The sequence below is a fragment of the Acomys russatus genome, chromosome X, assembly GCF_903995435.1.
Source record: "Acomys russatus chromosome X, mAcoRus1.1, whole genome shotgun sequence".
In the NCBI taxonomy this organism is placed as follows: domain Eukaryota; kingdom Metazoa; phylum Chordata; class Mammalia; order Rodentia; family Muridae; genus Acomys; species Acomys russatus.
Window position 1 is genome coordinate 18,992,682 of NC_067169.1, and position 17,373 is coordinate 19,010,054.

The following is a 17,373-nucleotide window of genomic DNA, read 5'->3' on the forward strand; positions in this document are numbered from 1 at the left end:
TACAGGAATGTTCAACATCCCTAGTCATCCGGGAAATGCAAATCAGAACTACTTTGAGATTCCATCTTACACCTGTCAGAACGGCTAAGATCAACAAAAGTGACAGAACATGCTGGTGAGGATGTGGAGTAAGGGGAACTCTCCTCCATTGCTGGTGGGACTGCAAACTTGTACAGTCACTATGGAAATCAGTGTGGTAGTTCCTCAGGAAGACGGGAATTGATTTACCCCAAGGTCCAGCTTTACCACTCTTGGGCAGGTACCCAAAGATTGCTTCATCCTACCCCAGAGACACTTACTCAGCCATATTCATTGCTGCTCTATTTATAATAGCCAGCAATTGAAACAACCTAGATACCCCTCAACAGAAGAATGGATAAAGAAAATGTGATTCATTTATGCGATAGACTATTACTCATTTGTTTAAAAAGCAAAACAAAACAAAATAAAAAGGACACTGCCGGGTGTGGTGGCGCATGCCTGTAATTCCAGCATTTGGGACCCTGAAGAATGTAAAAAGAGAAATGTAAACACCAAGACAGACACAAAATCTTTATCTGCAATGGTGTCCTGCCTGTATGATAGGCTAGGGCAATGGTGGCACAAAGCTTGTGGGAGTAACCAACAAATAACTGATCTGACTTAAGGCCCACTTCATGAAAGGAAACCCATACCTGATACTGCTTGGGTGACTAAAAACATGAGCCTAGATAGCTCAAGAACCTAGGGTAAAACAAAATAATACTGTCCTAAAAAAGTAGTGATAAAATTATGCCTAATGATGACCTGATTTATTCATACATCAACCATCATCAGAGAAGCTTCCTCCTGTGGCAGATAGAGACAAATGCAGAGACACATAGCCAGACATTATTTAGAGAATGGGGAAGCTTGGAACATTCAGCCTCAAATGGGATGTCTCCATCAAAAACCTCCCCTTAAGCTCAAGGAACCTTGCAGAAGAGGTGGAAAGAGTATAGGAACCAAAGAACATGGAGGACACCAAGAAAACAAGGTCCTATAAATCAACATGATCAAAGCTCATATGAACTCATAGAGACTGAAGCAGCATGCACGGGGCTGCACAGTTCTGCACCATGTCCTCTGTGCATATGCTTTGGCTCCAGTGTAGTGTTTTTACGGGATTCTTTAGTATGTGAACTGATTCTTGTGCCTTCTCCTGGGGCTCTTTTTCTTCTGTTGGTTTGCCTTGTTCAACTTCACTGTGATTGTCTTCATTTTCTTTTATCGCATTATATTTTATTATTATCTTTTAGAAGTACTTTCTTTTCTAATGAGAGACAGAAAGAGAGTGGATCTATATTGGAGGGGAGGAGGGGAGGAACTGGGAGAAGTACATGGAGGAAGCCATAATCAAACTACATTATATGAGGAAGTCTATTTTCTTTTTTATTTTCTTTTTCTTTTTTAGGAAATCTATTTTTAGTGAAAGGAAAAATAAAACATGAGACATGTGCTGAAACTACTTACTATACTTCTGTAAGGATGTTCTTTGACTCATACTGTAGTTACATATGAATAAACACATTTTAAGTGAAAGTCTTGTAAATAAAATACATTAAATGAGCTAGGTTTAGTAATGAGGCATGCCCACAAATTCTAGCAAGTAGGAGGCCAAAAATAGGAACACCATGAATTTGAGACCATCTAGGCTACTGGACAGCTTCAGGCTAGCCTAAGTTACAAGAGGACTCCCTCAAATAAAAGAAAACAAAAACTAACAACAAAATCCTTGAATCCAAGTAACGACTGAAAACAAGATTAAAGACACAGTGCATTGTTGGGTCTTTGGGGGTTCCCCTAGTATCCAGGATTGACTGGTCATTACAAGAGAGAATCATACTATAGACAGCTAGCCTGAAAAAGAGCAAAAGCCAAAATATACAGTACTGCTATTGACTATATATTGCTTTTGCACCATCAGAAAGCCAAACTATTGTAAATCAGGGGCCATCTGTACTAGTACAAGATTAATATTAGCGGGGTTCTAGTAATACTGGTTTTTGTGGTATTAAGGAAATATGAGAATATTGCTAAATTTTAATTAGGTGACTGTTCAAATTAAGTGGTCCTAATGTGAGTCAGTGGTGCACATTTACAAGGTATCAAGCAGCATCAAACACTCAGTGAGCTAATGTATAATATTACGATATTCTGTTTGATACATAGTTTATATGTATTGCAAATAAATATTTGATCATGCCATGAATAACAAGATGAAATGTCTTTGAGCACATTGCCTTTAAAAACAAAGGTGTGGGGACAGCCAGATGGCTTAACAGGTAAAGCCACCTGCTGCAAAGCCTGCTGACCTGACTTTGGTTCCTGGAACTTACATGGAATGAGAGAAGGGACTCATAAAATTTGTGCTCTGAATGCCACATATTTGTGCACCATGGTGTATGTATACATCTGCAGTAACTAACTAACTTTAATTTAAAAAGAAAATTATGCACACTTTCTTTTGTGCAGGGTGATAAATGTGGATCTATTTACATTTTTCTACATGTAAGCATCCAGTTAGACCAGCACCATTTGCTGAAGATGCCTTTCCCCCCATTGTATGGTTTTGGATTCTTTGTCAAAAATCAAGTGTCCATAGGTGTGTGGGTTTATTTCTGGGTCTTCAATTTGATTCCATTGACCAACCAGCCTATTTCTATGCCAGTACCATGCCATTTTTATTACTGTTGCTCAAGAGCTCCACAGGGAGATGATTAAGGCCTGCGGATTGGACCTAGGGAGGCCTGCACAAATTGATGCACCAAGCAAGGACAATGCATGCAGAGAACCTAGACTCCTACCTCCATTCAGATATCGCCAGTGGACAGCTCATTCTCCAAGACTGGGGGTGGGGGGAAGAGTGGGACTGCCTCTGACATGAATTCTGGTGCCTGAGACTAGACCACGGTCCCTTGGCAGGGAGGCCCTGCGAGCACACAGATGAAGAGGATTCAGGCTATACAGATGAGACCTAATAGGCTGTGGTCATATGGTGGAGGAGGAGGGCCTCCCTGTCAGAGGTCTAGGGGAAGGGAATAGGGCAGAAGAGGGAGGGAGCGTGGGAACGGGGAAGATACAAGCAAGGGGATAATAATCTGGATGTAAAATGGATAAATTATAATAAATTTAAAAAGTAAAAAAAGATAACAAAAATATGTGTTTATTCATATTTATCTCCAGAATAAACTGTCTTTTATCTCCTTAAAAATTAAGCACACTTTCATTGTATGTAAGTAGTAAAAAAGAAAAAAGTGACTTAAATTTTCATTGCATTCTAGGAAGAGTTACATCTTGACAACTTAAGAATTGTTCTCTGTGTGCAAATAATGCCTCCAGAATGGTAATCTTTTCTCCATTTGAAGTCATATTAAGTTCAGAATTCATGTCTAATCTGGAGGCTGAGATAAAACAGAGATAAATGTATCTGCAGCCTTAACGGCAGGTGAAATCACATTATTTGGAGCAAATTGAATAAAACTGGCAATCATTACATTAAGTGGAACAGACTCGGTACAGAAACACAAGTACTGCATGTCCTCATATGTGGGAACTAAAAAATGTTGGCCTAAATGAAGAATAGTGATTACCAGAGTTTGGGGATGGCTGATAAAGGGGGGTTGAAGTTCTTCTTTCTGCAGTGCTGGGTGTCTGAAACCAGGGCCTTTCAAATGCTAAGCAGACCCCTGAGCCTAAGAAGCTGGGTTTGATCACTGCACACTGTATATATCTGATAAAATATTACATTGTACTCAATTTGTTTGTAAAATTAATATATAGTAATACAAACAAAACTTCAAAGAAACTAGAGACTTTGAAAACCCTGCTAAAATTAGTGATTGCTTGATAAAGCATGTAAAAGATTTTTTTAATCCAATGTCAAGTTTAGTATGAAGAAATAGCAGAGTGAGGGGCTGGAGAGATGCCTCAGAGGTTAAGAGTGCTTTTTGTTCTATCAGAGGACCTGGGTTTGAGTCACAGCACTTACATGGTGGCTCAGAACTGTCTGACTTCAGTCCAAGTGGATCTGACATTCTCTTCTGGACTTTATGGGCACCAGTCATACAAGTAGTGCACAGACGTACATGCAGGCAAAACACCCACACATATAAAAGAACAATTTTAGAAGGAAGAGATAGCAAATATGGGGGTTATATTCAATTTACACAAATCATCTACAATGTGTATATGGACTTTTTGGCCCTCTTATTGGGTTCTTATATCTACCACTCTTCTCCACCTCAGTGCCTTCCAACCCCCCAACATTAGGTAGGCAAGAAAAAAAGTTAGAGGGGAAAAGGACATAGATCTCTTTAGACTACTTCCTGTTGATTATGTGTTTTGGGTTTCTTGGGGTAAGCCCAATCTTCCGCATCAGACTATCTCCAACCAGCAATCCAACAAAAGCAAAAGCTGCCGCCGCTGCCGCCGCAGCAGCAGCAGCAGGGGGAGCAGCAGCAGGGGGAGCAGCAGCCCCCACAGGCTCTCTCACATTTATATCCTCTCAAGAGTCCCCAGAATTCCAAACACAAACTATCTGCAACTGGCAAAAGTCACGCCTCTCCTAGGACATGAAACAAATTGGAGTTGGCAGCTGTGGACAGCGTGAAGCAGCTCCGTATCCCACATCTGGGATTTAAACAAAGACATACTCACATAACATAACTGTTTTTTTTTTAAATTTAATCACTTTATAGCCTGATCCCAGCCCCCTCCCCTGTCTCCTCCCAGTCTGACCCTCACGTCTCTTCCCTCCATACCCCCTCTCCTCCTTCTCAGAGAAGGGGGGGCTCCTAAGGGGTACCAACCCACCCTGGCACCTCAAGACACAGCAAGACCAAGTGCATCCTCTCTCACTGAGGCCAGACAAGGCAGCCCAACTAAGGGAAAGGAACCAAAGGCAGGCAGTGGAGTCAGAGATAGACCTTACTCCATTCATAGCCGAGTTTTTGAAGAAACCAAAGATACCAAAATTCTCACTACATTTCCCTATTTCTGTTCCCCCCTTTCTGTTGTATGCCATTTATTGTACTGTTTAGTGAGAAATTATAAACAAAGACACTTTCAATGACCTAAATGCTTTTCAAATCAATGGTCAAGGTTTTCTTTTTCTCTTTAACCTAATGACTTTCGGCTGCTCTTGTCTGAAACAGCTTGTACTTTTTGCAGCCTGGTCTTGCTCTGGAACCCCCAAACCATTTCCTGATTGCAAGACATTGCTTTGGATGTCCCTCTTGGAAAGCAAAATTCTTACTACAATAGCGGATGAAGAATCACACTGACATTAAAAGCTTCATGTTTACTAATTGCTAGTTAGGCTTTGGTGGAGGTGGTGGTGATATGGCTGATGGTTCATGGTCTAGAGGGCATCAAAGGCGTGAATTGGTTCTCTATGTCTCCTCATTGCAGAGACAAATTTAGCAAGCACTCATAGAGTCTGGGGAGTCCTCTATGTTATGGGTTGAACACACTCCTTCCAAAATTCATGCTGAGAGTCAATCCCCATTGTGCTGGTAGTATTCGGAGGTGATGTCTTTGGTGGGGAATTTGTGAAGGCAATGTTCATATGAAAGGCTCAGTACCTTATGAAAAGACACCTTTTATTTTTTTTTTTAATTTTAATTTATTGTTATTTTTTTGTTTGTTTTTTTCGAGACAGGGTTTCTCTGTGTAGCCTTGGCCATCCTGGACTCACTTTGTAGACCAGGCTGGCCTCAAATTCACAGCGATCTGCCTGCCTCTGCCTCCCGAGTGCTGGTATTAAAGGCGTGCGCCACCACGCCCGGCGACACCTTTTATTTTTATACCTTCTGCCCTGTGGGATGTACCAAGAAGACCAGACACCAAACTGGACAGTGCCTTGGCCTTGGCCTTCCTCTTCTCTAAAACTGTAGAAATGATTGAAAGGGGTTGGGCTGGGAGTTTAGTCCAAGCTAAGCCTGCTAACTAAGATCACACATGCTAACACACTCCACTCCAATCTACAGCTCCATTTTTAGTGCTTAACTGGTATTCCATGGCAAAAGTGTACCACAATTTGTTTAATCATTTACGTATTAAAGCACATTCTGGTTCTTTCTCGTTTGGGGTATTGGCATGCCGAGGCTTAAATCTCACTAATTGTATTTATTCAATTTTGTTGGCTGTCTGTGTAGTTTTGTTTCTCTGCATTTTCCTGCTGTCTTTCTGTGAGTTACTTGAACATTTTTTTTTTTTTTTTTGGTTTTTCGAGGCAGGGTTTCTCTGTGTAGCCTTGGCCATCCTGGACTCACTTTGTAGACCAGGCTGGCCTCGAACTCATGGCGATCTGCCTGCCTCTGCCTCCTGAGTGCTGGGATTAAAGGCATTTTTTGCCTTTTTTTATTAATTTATTCTTGTTACATCTCAATGTTTATCCCATCCCTTGTATCCTCCCATTCTTCCCTCCCTCCCATTTTCCCCTTACTCCCCTCCCCTATGACTGTGCCTGACGGGGATTTCCTCCCCCTGTATATGCTCATAGGGTATCAAGTCTCTTCTTGGTACCCTGCTATCCTTCCTCTGAGTGCCACCAGGTCTCCCCCTCCAGGGGACATGATCAAATATGAGGCACCAGAGTACGTGTGAAAGTCAGACCCCACTCTCCACTCAACTGTGAAGAATGTCCTGTCCATTGGCTAGATCTGGTAGCGGTTTGAAGTTTACGGCCTGTATTGTCCTTGGCTGGTGCCATAGTTTGAGTGGGACCCCTGGGCCCAAATCTGCCTATCATAATGTTCTTCTAGTAGGTTTTTAGGACCCTCTGGATCCTTCTACTTTGCTATTCTCCCATGCTTCTCTCATCTAGAGTCCCAGTAGGATGTCTTCCCCTCTGTCCCAGTTTCCTGGTAAGTGAAGGCTTTGGTGGGACATGCCCCTTGGGCTAGTATGCAGGTATAAGTGAGTATATACCATTTGATTCTTTCTGCTTCTGGGTTAACTCACTCATTATGATCATTTCCAGCTCAATCCATTTGTCCACAAATTTCGGGAATTCCTTCTTTTTAATAGCTGAGTAGTATTCCATAGTGTAAATGTACCACAATTTCTTTATCCATCCTTCTACTGAGAGACACTTAGGCTGTTTCCATGTTCTGGCTATTATGAACAAGGCTGCTATGAACATGGTTGAGCAAATTTTCTTGTTGTGTGCTGGAGCATCTTCTGGGTATATTCCAAGGAGTGGAATAGCTGGGTCTTGAGGAAGCCCTATTCCCATTTTTCTGACGTAGCACCAGATAGATTTCCAAAGTGGCTGTACTAGTTTGCATTCCCACCAGCAATGAAGGAGTGTTTCTCTCTCCCCACATCCTTGCCAGCATGTGATGTCACTTGAATTTTTGATTGTAGCCATTCTGATGGGTGTAAGATGGAATCTCAGAGTTGTTTTGATTTGCATTTCCCTGATGACTAAGGAGGTTGAGCATTTCTTTAAGTGTTTCTCAGCCGTTTGATATTCCTCTGTTGAGAATTCTGTTTAGTTCCGAGCCCCATTTCTCAATTGGGTTATTTGGTTTGGTGGTGTTTAATTTCTTGAGTTCTTTATATATTTTGGATATTAGACCTTTGTCAGATGTAGGATTGGTGAAGATCTTTCCCCAGTCTGTAGGCTGTCGCTTTGTTCTCTTGACAGTGTCTCCTGCCTTACAGAAGCTTCTCAGCCTCATGAGGTCCCATTTATTAATGGTTGACATTAAGGCCTGGGCTGTTGGTGTTCTGTTCAGGAAGTTGTCTCCTGTGCCAATGTGTTCCAGGCTCTTTCCCACTTTTTCTTCTAAGCGACTTAGTGTCTCTGGTTTTAGAACTTTTTTTTTAAAGAAGGGATTTTATTTCCTCGCTGTGGCTTTAAAGCGGCATCACTTTTCATCTTTTTATTGGTCTGGCAGCAGGAGGGGAACTGCCTCTTTGCTACTACTTCGGAGTAGAACAAAATAGTCACTGGATCCTGTATTAGTTACTTCTCTGTTGCTGTGATAAAACACTGACTAGATGAGTGGATTCAGCTGGCTTACAGGTTAGAGCCTATCATCTAAGGAAGCCAAGGCAGGGACTTGGGAGACAGGAACTGAGGCAGAGGCAGAAACTGAAACAGAGACCATGGAGGAAAATGGTTTACTGGCTTGCTCCCCATGGCTTGCACAGCTAGATTTCTTATACATCCCAAGCACCCTCCCCCCCCCCCCCCCCCCCCCCCTGCCAGGGATGCCAGTGACAGCAATAGTATGCTGGGCCCTCCCAGCGTCAAGACAAATTTCCCACAGCCAGGTCGACATGTTAATCTAACAGAGGCAGTTCCTCAACTGAGAGTCTTCTTTTCCCAGGTTGTGTCAAGTTAACAAAAATTAGCCAGCACCGTTCCCCGTTCAGCTTCCATTGACAGCTGGGCAAAGAGACTCATCTTTAGTACTTGGCAAGAGAGAATTTAAGTTTCTTCCTATATCTCTGCTAATCCACTCCTAGATGAGAGAGGTAGAAGTCCCTTGTTAGGTACCTCATGACCTCCATCAACATCATAGTGATGGTGGTGTAGGGTGTAAGTATCTGGTATGCAGGATGTTTTGATAGGTGACTCTTGTGAAAGGGTCATTTAACCCCCAATGGGGTGGTGACCTGCAGACTGAGAACCTTTGAGCTATACTTTTTTGATTTTTTTGCCACCTTTGCTTCATGTATCTTTCACATACCAATGTAGTAGGCTTTGGTGTTTTAAAAACCTACTTTATTTGGGATTCTTTAATGCCTATGCCTACCTCCCTTCCAACCCATCTGCCCTAGATAGGAGAGAAAGAAGTTGAAAAGGGACAAGAGAAGTAGACCTTTTTAAACATTCAGTTCCTTAGGTCAATTCCACTCTTATTCTTCAGGATTCCAGAAGACCCATTAAACAGCAAACCCTGCAATTCAGCAAAAGCGACCACAACCACAGCAGCCAGAACCCAGAACTTTGAAGCATTCTCTGGAGTGTTTCTCTCTAGGAATGTTTAGAAGCTAAGCAACAAACAGCCAAGCAATGTGAAGTGATGCAAAAGCCAATAGCCAAGCCTCTGTTTGTGGATTCATATTTATCTTCTCTGAGAGTCTGTACCAAGATGTTTATCAACTGGCAAAGACCATGCTCCTGCATGAGGCAGTTTCTCTTCTATCAGATAAACATCAGGTGCCCTCTCACACTTGGGATCAAAACAAAAACATGTCTATATCCACTACACACAAATTTTTATTGTAATTAAACAATTCAAACCATAGATATATTATTTTACTCAGCATCTCTAACAGGAAAGTTTTTGTTTTGTTTTGTTTTGTTTTGAGACTGTCCTAGGCTCGCTTTGTAGACCAGGCTGGCCTCATGCTCATATCAATCCACCTGCCTCTGCCTCCCGAGTGCTGGGATTATAGGCATATGCCACCACGCTAGGCCCAGGAAAGTATTTTTTTTATACAATTGTATTATCATTGTTATAATTTACTAACAATTAGCACGGCATGGTGGTGCATGCCTGTAATCCCAGCACTTGGGGGGCAGAGGCAGGTGGATCACTGTGAGTTCTAGGCCAGCCTCATCCTCAAATGGAGTTTAGAACAGCCAAGGCCACACAGAGAAACACTGTTTCAAAAAAACAAAAAAATTACTAATAGTAACTCTTTAGCATAACAAAGCAGTAATTTATACTGAAAGTCTCAAGAAGTGGGTTTCCTTGTTTTTATTTTTGAGATAGGCTGGTGGTCCTAAACTCCCTGTGTAGCCTAAGTTGGCCTCTAGTCTTAGCTCCCTGAATGTTGAGATTATAGGTATGAACCACCACACCAGCTTAGGAAGTGATTGAAAAAGTTGATTTTTTTCAAAATAGTATCTAGGCAAAATATTACATTTGGTTGTTAAATTTCTTTAAAATTCTGAAATTTTAGCATTTTTACCTCACTCCTTTAAAATGTCATCATCATTGAGTAAATCAGATAAATTTATGATTAAAAAATTACATATTTTGGATTTGTTTGATAGTTTTATAATGGTAACATTGAATTTGTTTTATTTTCTATATTCACCATAAACCATGAGTTATTGGTGTTAGACACTTGATTGGACTTAGTTTCCATTTTCTTTTTTCTTTTGGCACTGATGCCTAATAGGAGGTGCTGTGTGTTCCCTACTGCATTGTACCAGGAGGTACATAATATGCGTCTGTCTCATCCTCTGTGATAATTCAACCTTGAAAAATGGTTCAAGTTGGAAAGTTTCCCACATCATTTTACCTATTGAATAAATTCATTTATGGGTATTGTCCTAGACTGATGGTTCTCAACCAGAGAACATTGTATCTTCCAAGGACACTTAACACCACCCAGAGACATTTTACTCCTACTCACTGTATAACACTTTATTTCCGGGCCACCAAGATTGTTCAGTGGGTGGATCACTCACTGCCAATCCCAGCAATCTGAGTTCAGCACTTGGAAGGTGCCTGAGTGCAAGGAGAGTCCTAACTCCTGTAGACTGTCTTTTGACTGTCACATACTTTCCATGGCCTGTGCACCCGCCCCCGCAACCCACAATGAAAGAAAGAATTTTTAAATATAAAAAAAATCATTTTGTTCTCCATGTTTGCATGTATTTATGCTTCCATCCTAATTTATTTAACCAGTTCCTTAATAGTGACATTTCCCCTTGCAGCCTGCTCTCATGTGTCAGTTTGTCCTTTAGCTAGTGAATTGGTTGGGTTTGACTCTTACAGGTAGGATTGCTGGATTGAACAACGAGCGCACAATTTTTGTTGCAAATAATGAAATTTCTCTCTGTTAAGGTTGTGTAATTTTGTTCCTGTTGCTGTTTGAGGATTTAAACAGAGAAAGTAGTGATTGAGATTTTTATCTGCCAAGCACTTGGGAGGCAGAGAAAGGCAGATCTCCATGAGTTTGAGGCTGGGCCTGGTTGAAAGAGCTAGTTTAGGACTGCCAAGGCTACACAGAGAGACCCTGTCTCAGAAAGAAAGAAAGAAAGAAAGAAAGAAAGAAAGAAAGAAAGAAAGAAAAATATTTTTATTTGCCATTTTGAATGCAATCTGACAACCTCTACTAGCCTTCCCAAGCCTTCAATCCAGGAAGAAGTAATGAAGAATAAGAAGCCAGATTCCACAGGCGAGTAAAGTTGCAGAAACCATTTTATTGTGCTTCTTCTTATTATTTAGACTTATTTTTATTTTTATATGCATCGATGCTTTGCCTGCATTGGGTGCCAGATCCTCTGGAACTGAACTTATAGACAGCTGTGAGCTGCCACAAGGGCGGCAGGAGTTGAACCCAGGTCCTTTGGAAGAGCGGCAGCTTGTCTTTAACTCTCCAAGAATAACCTTGAACTTCTGTGTGCTGTGCCCCCTTTGCCTGTTTTACACAGCATTTGGAGATCAAACCGTCTCTTGCATTTTAGGCAAGCACCATACCACCTGTGCTACATCCCCAGTCCCTCCAGTATTTTCTTAAGTTTCAAAGTTAAGATAGGTAGTTATACATGCATGCAGAGGGATTAACAGAGAATATGCAAATTCAGGTAGGTAGAGAATGAAAAGGAGCCTGTGGAACTACAGTCAGAGCTCTTGAAGGTGGGTGGAGACTAGACACAGACGCTCTGGTGGGAGTGTGTGGCAGAAACTGAGGAAATGGCTGCTTGGAACAGGATGCAGTATAATCTTTCATCTTTGTGGCAGCTCCCATAGCCATCTAGAGAAGGGAATGGGCTATTGGAACTGCGTGCGTGCAACTTACTTGGAGCCAGATAGATGTGTGCTAAACATGTCCCACCATTTTCACCTTTCCTGTAACTCCAGGCTCACTGCTGGTTTTGGAGGCCTATAGTGGAACCAGATAACCCAATTTCCAGTTTTCTGGCTAGTATTAAGCCTCTATCTCTCTCTCTCTCTCTCTCTCTCTCTCTCTCTCTCTCTCTCTCTCTGTGTGTGTGTGTGTGTGTGTGTGTGTATGTGTGTGCTGCGCAGGGGACTACATTGGCTCTGTCTGCTATGATGGGATGCAGGAGCTGCTGAGTTGACCCTTGGTCATCATAACCGAGCTCATAGACTGGAAAGTCCTAAGCTTAGAGAATTTTGATAAGGTCCAAATGGGCTGGCTAGAGGTCAGATCCCAGACTGAAAGACTGCTTTGTGTTTGGATTTGCTATTTTCTTTTTCTTTTGCTTGTGAAAGACTTGCCAGCCACTATCAAGAAACCAAGGGCTTGGAAAAAGTAGGAGTCAAACATCTCATTGTTGAAATTAGATGTATTTTGAATGGGAAGAAGCATAGAATCCAGAGAACAAACACCAGCAAATTCAAGGTATTTAATTTGTAAAGAATGTTTACATGGGGGGGGGGGATGAATCCAGCCTACTGCAAGGATATTAAATAATGCCACTGAGCTACATTGCCAGACATTTAAATATTTCTGTGCTCTAGTCCTTCTATGAATAGTGAGAATAACACAATAATATTAACATTTATATCATCAGCATATTATGAACTTAAATACCATAGTCAATGACTTATCAACCAGTACGTGGCATACCATTAGCTATGTGTTACTTTTATTATTAGGTTGGAATTATTGTATGAAAACCACAAATCATACCATGTCTTTGCTTTACAACCCACAGAAAAGTCTCGATGCAATTGTAATGCAAGGCAAATGTAGTGTGATGGTCTACAAGGCTCCAGATAAACAGGGTCCTGCTTGTACCTCTCATCCTTGTCTTATACCACTCTTCTCTTTCTTGGTACCACTCTTAACCTGTTCTTGCCTTATTTTAATTTCATTTTGTTTAATATTTCTCTCTCTCTCTCTCTCCCCCACTCCCTCTCTCTCCTCTGTCTCTCTCTCATTCTTTCTTTTGTCTCAGGTCCTTTGCTCTTGCTTTTATATAACCAGGAAAAATAACTTTCTCAAAAATAAGATACTAGTAGCCAGGCATGGGGTTATGCGCCTTTAATCCCAGCACTGGGGGAGGCAGAGGCAGGCAGATCTCTGTGAGTTCGAGGCCAGCCTGGTCTACAAAGTGAGTCTAGGACAGCCAAGGCTAACGCAGAGAGACCCTGTCTCAACACTGCCTCCAACTCCCCCAAATAAGATACTAAAACCAAGAATCCATAAGGAAGCTGGAAAGATATTTCAGTGGTGAAGAGGACTTGTTTTTTAGAGGATAGGTGTTCAATTCCCAGCACTGACATGGTGGCTCCCAATAATCTGTGACTCCAGTTCCAGGACATGTGACACCTTCTTCTGAGAACCACAGGCACCATGTACAGATGTGGTGCACAGGCACAGACGTACAGTCAGGCAAAACATTCATACAGCACAATAAAAGAAATAAACGAAACTATGTTTTAAGTTTAAGAAACGTGTCTACACAATAATCTTAAACATATGGTTAAAGTGAAGTAAAGTAGTGATAAGTGGAAAGCATATATTGTAATCAGACAAACAGCTAAGAGCTTAGGAGTTAAGAGTGCAAACTCTATTCTAGCCACTAATCCTGACTCCCAGATCTAACCTCATCTGTGTGTGAGGATGGGCATCATTCTTTGTCTCACTTTCCTTGATTATAAGGTGGAGTCTCAGCATTTTTTAAAAAAAATTGTGGCAAGGGTTAAACAAGTTAAATAGCTTAGCACTTGACCTATCTCCAGGGCCATTTAAGTATTGCTTAAGGTGATTAATGAGAATTTAAGAAGCCAGGCTGGGTAGCATATGATTCTAATCCCAGCACTTGGGAGGCAGAGGCAAGCAAATTTCTATGAGTTTCTAGGCCAATCTGGTCTACAATGTGAGTTCAGGATAGCCACAGCTACATAGTGAGATCCTGTCTCAAAAAAACAAAGACAACAACAACACAGAGAATTTATAAGACAACTAAGCAATTCACAAGGAAAGGTAAAACAAAAGAGTCAATGGACATATGAAAATATAAAGGACTTCACTTAAGAGAAAAATAAATTTTCTCATTCCAGAAGTAATTATACAAAAGTTTAAAGTAGATATTGAAACTAGGCGAATGAACAGTTTATAGTCAAGCCGTTAGATTAATTATGTGAATGTGTATGCATGTATAATATGTAATATTTAATACATCATGTGGTGATGGTTTTCTAAAGAAAAATAGAGCAGGAGTGAGATACTATTTTATATGGTGGTCAAGGAAGGACTCTGAGATAAACTGATATTTATGGACGTTTAAGCAGTGAACTGAAGCAAGTAAGAGAATAGCATGAGGATTTCCCTTTTATATTAAAAATAGTTAATTTCTTATATATATAAACAGTTTATTTACTCTAAACAGCAACACAGACAAAACGCCATATAAACACAAAGGAAGTGGTGCAGAATGGAGGAGATGCTGGCCGACTTTGGATCTGAGGCTCATAAGCAACAGCCCAGGTTTCTGAGAAGGATGAGGGTGGGGAGGGAGGGACAGTGTGGTTCTGTCATACAGTCAGCTGGAGGCCAGAGCTCTGACGAGTAGGAAGCATGCCTGCATCCGAGCGCAAAGAAACTAGCTCCTAGGGGCTTACCAAGTACAAAAGTTTATCATTTTACAGCAGTTGAAATACTGACATCAATATTAAAATAAAAGCAAGTTTTACATAACAATCAAAAATACAAAAGACTGAAGGAAGAGACCCTGTATGGAAAAACTGGGGCAATTCAGCGAATTGAGACTGTATATGCCAATGGAGGAAATGGAAAATGGCGCTCACTCAACCCTCCCCAGGCGACTAGTAACTGTACGGAGCGACTTAGATCTGCAAAAGATTGTAAACAAGTTCTTGCCAAGCCAATCCCTTCCTCGTCATGGAGCCACAGGGCTGCTGCTTATGAGGGGGGCAACTTCTTCGCTTCTGCTCGAACCCTTTGCTCATATTCCACTCTGTCTTGGCAGTAAATTGTGTAGGCCTCTGCTTGAGCTGGGTCTTGAATATTTGGTTCATTTAGAAGTTCTTGTATTCCTAATAAGATCTCTTTGATTGTGATCGCTGGCCCCGAGTCCTTGTCTTCCTCCAGGATGGACAGGCACACTGTGCCAGAAGGATACACATTTGGATGAAACAGGGGTGGCTCAAATTTACATTTTGGTGGCGAGGACGGATAGGCATCTTTGAAAAGCATCCATCGCTTGAACAAGCCTCCTTTCCCATGGAGTCCCCTTCTTTCCAGGGATAGCGCACTCCCAATTCATCAGGTTCATCGTGCCATCAGGGTTCTTCGTTGGGACAGCCACAAAGCCAAAGGGGTGGTCCCTTCCTCCAAGCTTTCCTTTCCTGCGCAAGTCGGCTGAGGGCAATGCCCGACATATTCAAAGTCCCTGGGCGACCGTGGCCTAGACCATCGCAGCAGCAGGGGCCAAAAATAATTAATTTCTATTTATTCATCTCTTTGTGTGTGCATGTGTACATGCATGTGTGCATGTGTGTATGCACTATGTGTAAGCCTCAGGACTTGTAGGAGTGGTTCTCTCCTTCCATCACGTGGGTCTCAGGAATTGACCTTAGGCTATCAGGTTTGGGGGCAAAGTGTTTTTACCCATTGTGCCAGCTCCCTGGCCCAAGCCATGGGGATTTCTAAGAGAAGAGATTTCCAACAAAAAGAAATGGGAGCTTAGGCCTGAAAGCAGTAGTATGCATCATCTGTTTGACACAAGGCCAGGCTGATAGGTAAAGAAGTCTAAGCAACCAATGAGAGCTTTCATAGAGCCTGAAAGACCAGAATAAAGACCAGAGACTAAACTAGGAGTGACAAAGAATAACTATGGTCACTTAACACATAACTTGGACCCAAATAACAATGTCATCAAAAAGTTGCATCGATTCTAGGATGTTACTATTTTTAAATTTATTTTATTTCACATGTATGTTTATGCTTTTTATGTTTATGTTCTGCATGTGCGTTTATCTCTGCCTGCAGAAGCCAGAGAGGGGATCAGATCTGGAACTGGAGTTACAGAGGATTGTGAGCTGCCTCATGGGTCCTGGGAATTGAACCCAGGTCCTTAGGAGGGGATTCCAGTGTTTTAACTGCTGAACTACCTCTTCAGCCTCTGAGTCTAGGATATTACTGACTGTGAGACATGACAGCCATCCCAAATTGCTCCTGAACATATTCATGATTCAAAGATTCGAGCAGTATTCTAACACAAAGAGACATGCCTCTTAGTATTGATAAATCACTGTTCTTCATGAAAGAACACACCCGGAAGCGATCAGATTTTTGGTCTTTCCACTGTGATTGGTTACAAGATAGTTTCCACTCTAGTCACTAACTCCTCATTTCCGGGAGGAAGAAAGGGGAAAGGGGAGATGTCTTTTAGTCTCCCATATTAATTTAAAGATTGTCTTGTAAAATCTCTCATTAAAAAACTCATTGTAATTTTATTGGGATTTCATTGACCGTGTTCAGCAATTAGAGAAAAACACCCGCATAACCTTGTCTCATTTACATTTCACAAAAGGATACGTATATAAAATGCTTACATTTACACTGGGTGTGGTGGTCCACGCCTTTAATCCCAGCACTCAGGGAGGCAGAGGCAGGCGGATCTCTGTGAGTTCGAGGCCAGCCTGGTCTACAAAGCCAATCCAGAACAGGCAAGGCTACACAAAAAAGACCCTGTCTTGAAAAACCAAAAACCAAACCAAAACAAAACCCCCAAAACCCAAAAATGCTTACATTTACATAGAAACTTTCTCACAAATTGCAGGGAAATAGAATTGGGTGAGATTGGTGATGGAGAGAGGGGCTTTGACTTTTCACATCATGCCCTCTTCTATACATTTTTAAGCCCACAAAAGTGTGTATATGTGTGTGTGTGTGTGTGTGTGTGTGTGTGTAACTTTTATGACAAGACACATAGAGACACTTTAAAATGGAAGTGTGCCTTACCCAGGAGTAGGGGAAACTGAAGGAAATCAATTTCTATACCCTCCAATTTTATATGTAGTGTTTTAAAATTGATCAGCCAGAGAACATGGTTGCGATAGAGGAATCAAGCCGGTTCTCTTTTCCCATCTCCCCTGTCACATGCTTCTTTTTTCACTTACAAAAGAAAAGCATCTTTCACCACCCTGAATCTCACCTGCATGCACTACCCTGCAGTGGAGAATCCTCGGGGTGCCGAAGAGACAATTCTGAACACCACATCTCTGATGAGCAAACAAATTGCTCTAACAGGGCATGGGAATTGAATCTTTTTGCACCTCAGATGGAACCTAATTGTTTGCTTCCAATAAAATGGAAGGGAATCCCAGTGAAGGTTTCAGCTGAGAAGTCAGGAGAAAGAGTTTTGAAGCTAAACCATTG

At 41.6% G+C, this 17,373-nt stretch overlaps 1 pseudogene; it reads right to left on the bottom strand.

Moving 5' to 3' along the window:
- Positions 1-14,813: 14,813 nt before the first annotated feature.
- On the bottom strand, positions 14,814-15,381 carry LOC127185762 (SUMO-conjugating enzyme UBC9-like; annotated as a pseudogene).
- Between the last annotated feature and the right edge of the window lie 1,992 nt (positions 15,382-17,373).